Consider the following 7,305-nt stretch of genomic DNA (forward strand, 5'->3'; position numbering starts at 1 on the left):
CACACCTCTGGGTTTTAAGAAAAGCCCTGAGAAACCACACTCTTTGCTGTTGTCACTGCTGAGGTAATAATAGCGAAACCATTCCTTTTCCCTAACTTCCTTTCCTGAATTTAAGTGATATTTTGGCCATTAAGACTGTCGCCCCATCTTGCCTACTATTGCACACTGGTATGTTACTTATTACATACTCAAAATAAGCTCTGTTATTTATTGTATTTTAATATATTTGAAATAAGTAGCATGGATTTATTTTTTCTTACCTATTTTGATTAAGGCTTTGTGATTTATGCAAATAACAGGCAGGTGATAGCACCCCCACATTACTAACAAGAATAAGACAGCCAGCAATTTTTCTGGCACTGAGAACTCTTCATGAGAATGTATGTCTTATCTCCCCAAGTAAAGTATAACTATCTTGAGGGCTGGGATCCTCTCTCTCACACACACCTTCATGTCCCCACAGCATAGGTGGTAGACATAGACTTGGGCACAAACTGTTGACTGATTTGGGAAGAGAAACTGCTTTTTGAAGAGGCAAGGAGAACTGTATACCTGTATGGGTATGTGTAGAGTCACACATGTAAATACACAAGCAGACTTTGAGGCTGCCCTTAAGTAACTAGTAAGAAATCTCTTGTTGGTGATGCCGAAGTTTTCGTAAGACCAGTTCTCATAAAGGAGCATGTTAGATAAATGCTAATGTCAGTTCAGCCACCCGTGTAGTAAGGATGATGATGAGACCTGATAGAATAGTTCATTCATGAGTGAAAAAAATATATATCATGGATGTTGTAGTTTTTTAGGAACAGAGGCATTTTCTTATAGCTTTCCCTGAGTTACTGCCTTAAAAAATAATAATTGAGTAACACTTCTTTCATAGTTGTACTTCTAGAAATTTCTCATAACTCAGTCTTCATGGCAGAAATGCTTTCATTAGGACCTATATTAGTCTCAGTAAGTCAGGTATCTTAAATTAGAATGCCCAAGGAGGAAAGAGGAATCCCGAATGTTTGTTCTCATTGTACCGCCCGTGAGCTTGTGTGACTTGATCTTATTAATATATGACTTGTTTTGTATCCTCTTAAGTGGGATTTTTCAGAATTAAAGGTCCAAAATTAGGAAACATATTTGAAAGTAAATATACTCTAACAATTCAAGGTCTTCTTTATCTTTTATTTATTTAATTAATTTATTTTTGGCTGCATTGGGTCTTCGTTGCTGCGTGCAGGCTTTGTCTAGTTGGAGTGAGCAGGGACTACTCTTCATAGCAGTGCGCTTCACTTGTTGCAGAGCACAGGCTCTTTATGACTCTTTTGTTATTGCTGGTTGCTACAGTTGCATTTGCTTTTCTCCTGGGTTTTGTAGTTACTTGTAAGCACACGTTTCTAAATTCTTACTTTCTTAAAAATGTGGAAATGTATTCTTTCATGGTGGCAGTAAGTCAAAATAATATTTCCTGTTTTTAAACTTTTGTCCAGATGTCCTAGGTCTCCAGTGATCTGGGAGGAGGAGAGATGGGATTAAGTTGGATGTTGGTATTGGAAGAATTTTCTCTGTTGGCTTGATATTTTCTAGAAGCAGCTTATTTTTCCTCTTTACTATAGAAATGAAAAATAAAAAACTGGAAACTCCTAGCTCTGTTTTGCTATTAAGCATATATAACTCCAAATTTAACGCATAGCTTCACAAAATATTTCCAGCACCCTCTGACCCTACATAAAAGTACATTCACTTATGGTATGAAATATACATTCCAATCAAATGTGGTATAAATATGTCATAGGGTCATAGTAAATTACAACTAAAGGGCCCTGGAGACCTTCTGGTTCACCTTGCCCCTTCCTATGTCCTTTATCCCATCTAAATGTTAGCACAGGCCGCTGTGCTCCCACTGGGTTGTGATTTAGCCGTCGTCACCCGTAGGGAGACCAGCTTACCCTGGTTTGCCTGGAACTTTCTTGGTTTTAGCACTAAACATACCCCCATCCTGGGAAATTCCTTAGTCTCAGGTGGACTGGACACTTGGTCACCCTAGTGTCAGGGCACACCTCAGAAACCTGGCTTTCAGACTTTTGATTCAGTACTCTTTGGACATACTTTTTTTTTTTTTGGTAACTTCAGAAGGCACGAAGGATTTCTCTTAAAAATATTTTCTTTGGGACTTTGGGGCCCCTTTTTATAGGTCATATAAAAATCAGGGGCTTCCCTGGTGGCACAGTGGTTGAGAGTCCGCCTGCCGATGCCCTGGTCCGGGAAGATCCCACATGCCGCGGAGTGACTAGGCCCGTGAGCCATGACCGCTGAGCCTGCGCGTCCGGAGTCTGTGCTGCGCAATGGGAGAGGCCCGCGTACTGCAAAAAATAAAGTAAAATAAATCAGATGTTGCTTTTAGATGCTCTAGATGTCAGGAAGGAGGACTTGGGACCAGTGTATAGGGAACTTAGATTTTCAATAGAGTTGTTTTTTTTAATTAATTTATTTTATTTTTGGCTGCATTGGGTCTTTGTTGCTGTGCACAGGCTTTCTCTAGTTGCGGCGAGCGGGGAACTACTCTTTGTTGTGGTGTGCGGGCTTCTCATTGCAGTGGCTTCTCTTGTTGTGGAGCACGGGCTCTAGGTGTGTGGGCTTCAGTAGTCGTGGCACATGGACTCAGTGGTTGTGGCTCGCGGGCCCTAGAACGCAGGCTCAGTAGTTGTGGCGCACGGGCTTAGTTGCTCTGCATCATGTGGGATCTTCCCAGACCAGGGCTTGAACCCATGTCCCCTGCATTGGCAGGCGGATTCTTAACCACTGTGCCACCAGGGAAACCCTTCAATAGAGTTTTTAAATTGCAAAACTTCACAGTTGTGCATTCATTCACATACATGCAAATAAGTGCAGTTATTTCATAGTTTATCATTGCATTATTTAGAAGGGCCAGGCTGAGAAATGTCATAACTGAAGAGGAAGTAACATGGGTTGAAACTTTAATGGAATGTTCTTGAAAAATTCCATTTTGGCCAGGGAAGGTTTCATACACTTCTCTGTTTGTTCAGCATGCTTTCATATGGTGTTTTGCTTCCTGCCTTTCCAGACCCATCTGTACTTGGAGGACTGGGCATATCAGTTCTGCCCCTGAAAAGTAAACTAATAATTTGCTGCCCCATGCTGTTGAGCTTTCCATAGACTTGTGAAATGTCATCCACAAGCACGATTATATTGTCCCATTCTGTCATTAACTTTTATTTTTCTTTTAGCAATTCCACACTTATGCCTAAACTTTCAGATTTTTCCAATTCTCCTAGACATTCCCAATAAGCACTTAAACTTTTGACTGTTGGTGTAGCTCAATTGTGAGTTTATTATTTGTTACGGAATTGAATTGGATAATCTGCATTTATGCTATAATTTGAACAAATTAATTTTATGTAGCTTTGATGAGCATCCTTTGATTTATATTTTAAACTATCAACACTATACCAATATACACTTAGTGGATGAAAGCCAGAGGGAGTATATATTATTTGGAGTTCACCTACCAGGACTAAGTAATGCTATATCATTTATGTCTGGGGTAGTGCTTTTACTTAATTTATGCAATGTTGTATTGAAACTAAAACTAAAATTTACCATGACTTTGTACTTGGTAGGTTTTCCCCTCCTACACTTCAATTACCTTAATTGTTTTGAAATAATTCTATAATTCTGCCCATGACAGAGTGGAGGCCATTTGTAGTGTTTAATGTTATAAAATGTTTTTTTTTTTTTTTCCATTAGAGAAAAGAAGTGTTAGTAATGACAGGTGTTTTGCTGTATTAAAATACAGGGATTTTTGCTCGCTTCAGCAGCACATATACTAAAATTGGAGCAATACAGAGATTAGCATGGCCACTGCGCGAGGATGACACGTAAATTCATGAAGAGTTCCATATTTTATTTTATTTATTTATTTATTTTCGCGGTATGCGGGCCTCTCACTGTTGTGGCCTCTCCCGTTGCGGAGCACAGGCTCTGGACGCGCAGGCTCAGCGGCCATGGCTCACGGGCCCAGCCGCTCCGGACCGGGGCACGAACCCGTGTCCCCTGCAACGGCAGGCGGACTCTCAACCACTGCGCCACCTGGGAAGCCCCGAAGCGTTCCATATTTTAAAAAATAAAATAAAATACAGGGATTTATTCAACTTAACATATTGCTTTTTAACTGTATGTTACAAACTTGATCTTGGAGCCCCAACGGAATTGCATGCTTTCCTTCTCTACAATGCAGAGGGCAGGAGAATTTTACTTCCTTAGTGGAGAGCAGTATTTGAGTTTAAATCCTCGACTCTGATACAAGAGAATTGTGTGTGTGGCCATAGCTGTGCATATTTTTTTTTTCCTCATTTTTTTAGCCATAGCCACTCTTTCATATGAAACATTTGGAAGTAAAATGCAAAATTATGAAATCAATATAAGGCTTAGCTTTCAGGTCCATGTGAACGGCTGTTTATTTTTGTTCATTGAACAGAAGTGGAAAGTTTAGATTTTTTTTGTTTTGAGATAAACTGCCTAACTTCTTACCTGTATTTTTTTCTCTTTTTTTCTTACCTGTATTTTTATTCATTCGATAACCTTTACCATTGGAAGGTTTTTTTAAAAAAATAATAATAATACAAATTATATAAGTATAGTATAGTTTTAAAATTAGAATAATGGGTCATCGTCCCCTTCTTGAGAGCTTTGGCTTACATAAGGGAAATCACCTTTAATTAGCTCTTCCAGTCACTCAGTGTAAAAAGGTCGGAAAGTAATCGAGCATCTGTATGTTTGTGTCTTTTTATTAAATACAGTTTTTATTTATGCACTTTTCTGTGCTGCAGTGCATGGCAGAGATAGGAGCATTGTAGCATGCAAGAAATAATTAGGTGCATCCCCTTTTGTTAATAAATAGGTTTCCAAACATTAGTATGAAATTTTTTTTTGTAAATTTCATCATATTTCATATACACCATAATGGATGTGTATAGGAATTCGGTTAGGGAATCCTTTTAACCTGTGAGTCATCCTTCTGTTGTGTTATTGTCCCCTGAACTATATGTTTTTTAGATTTTACTTTTCATGTATGTAAGAATGAGGTCTCTTGTGAAGAACATACTTGCATGGGGATCAGACTCATATCAAATTATGGAAAAGCTGCTATGTGTGAAATAAGATTTGAGGAATTGGAACATTTAACTTAATGAGAATTGTTATCAGCTAATTTTTATTAGCTTTTGGATGTGATTTCCTGATCCCCTCAAAAGTTTTCTAAGGGGTGGCTGGGGATGAAAGGGTGGATACCTTCTTTTTATTGCCTCTTCTAAATCTTTTCTGCCTTTCCCTTTCTCAGTTTAGTAATTCACATCTTATTCTGTTTAAAACCACACAAGTGAGGTTAAACATGTCTTCACCATGCCAAGAGGCAAGTGAGTGGCTAGGGAGGGGAGTGAGAAGTAGTAACTAGATATTTGATTAAATTGATGGATCAATTGTAAGCATTGTGGTTTTGTTGATAAGCTTTAGGTGATTTTGGAAGGCTAGTTAGGGGAGTTAAAAAGTGGAACTAAATAAATATGAGGTGGTCTTAACAGTATATTTATGTATTTTTTACAAATTGAGATATAATTCATATACCATGAAATGTATCATTTTAAAGTATATAAATCTGTGAGTTTTAGTATACTCACAGAGCTATGTAACCATCACCACTAAATGTGCTAATTCTAGAACATTTTCATGTACCCCATACTCATTTGCAGTAACTCCTCATTCCTCCCTTACCCATCTCCTGACAACCATTAATCTCCTTTCTGTCTCTAGGGATTTGCCTATTCTGGACATTTTGTGTAAATGGAAACATGTGGCCCTTGTGTCCATCTTCTTTCACTTAGCATAATTTTTCAAGGTTCATCTGTATTGTAGCATGGATCAATACTTCATTCTTTTTATTGCTGAATAATATTCTATTGTATGGATGTACCACATTTTGTTTATCTATTTCTCTTTTGATGGACATATGTGTTATTTTTACTTTTTGACTGTTGTGAACAATGCTGTTATGAACATTCATGTACAAGTTTTTGTGTGAACATAGGTTTTTCATTTTCTCGGGTATATACCTAGGAATGAAATTCCTGGTCATATGGTAACACCATGTTTAACTTTTTGAGGAACTGTCATACTATTTTTCAAAGCAGGTGAACCATTTAGCATTCCCACTGGCAATATATAAAGGTTCCAATCTCTTCACATCCTCCCCAACAATTATTCCTTGTCCTTTTTTTTTTTTTTAAATAATAGCATCCTGGTCGGTGTGAGTTAATATCTCACTGTGATTTTGATTTGCATTTTCCTAATGGCTGATGATGTTGAGCATCTTTTCATGTGCTTATTGATTATTTATATACCCTCTAGGGAGAAAGGTCTATTCAAATCCTTTGACCATTTTTAAAAAATGGATTTTTTTAATTGTTGAATTTTAAGAGTTCTTTATATATTATGGATACTGAACTTTATCAGATATATGATTTGGAAATATTTTCTCTCAGATGAAGGGGTTGTCTTTTTATTTTCTTAATGATGTCATTTGCAGCATACAAGTTTTAACTTTTGATGTAGTCCAATTTATTTTTTCTCTTGTTTTTTGTGCTTTCAGTATTGTATCTTAAAGAACTCAAGGTAATGAAGATTTACTCTTCTGTTTCCTTCTAAAATTTTTATTGTATTAGCTCTTACTTTCAGGTCTCTGATCCATTTTGAGTTAATTTTTTATATATGGTGTGAGGTAGGGGTCCAACTTCATTCTTTGGGAGGTGGATATACAGTTGTCCCTGTATCATTTGTGGAAAAGACCATTCTTCCCACCATTGAGTGGTATTGGCATACTTGTCAAAAACTGGATGACCATAGATTTGTGGGTTTATCTGGATTCTCAGTTCTTTTCCATTGATCTACATGTGTACTCTTATGCCAAAACCACATAGAAGACTGTAGCTTTATAGTAAGTTTAGAGATCAGGAAATATGAGTTCCTCTTCTTTTACAAGACTGTTTTGGCTATCTGGGTTTCTTGCATTTCCATATGAATTTTAGGATCAGCTTGTCCATTTCTGCAAAAAAGGCAGTTGGAATTTTGATAGAGATTGCATTGAATCTGTAGATCAATTAGGGGAGTTTTTGCATCTTGACAATACTAAGTCTTCCGATCCATGGACACAGGATGTCTTTCCATTTATTTAAGTCTTCTTTAATTTCTTCCAATGTTTTATAGCTTTCAGTGTACAAGTCTTGTGCTTCTTTGATTTAATTT

This window comes from Stenella coeruleoalba (genome assembly GCF_951394435.1).
Source record: "Stenella coeruleoalba genome assembly, chromosome: 13".
In the NCBI taxonomy this organism is placed as follows: domain Eukaryota; kingdom Metazoa; phylum Chordata; class Mammalia; order Artiodactyla; family Delphinidae; genus Stenella; species Stenella coeruleoalba.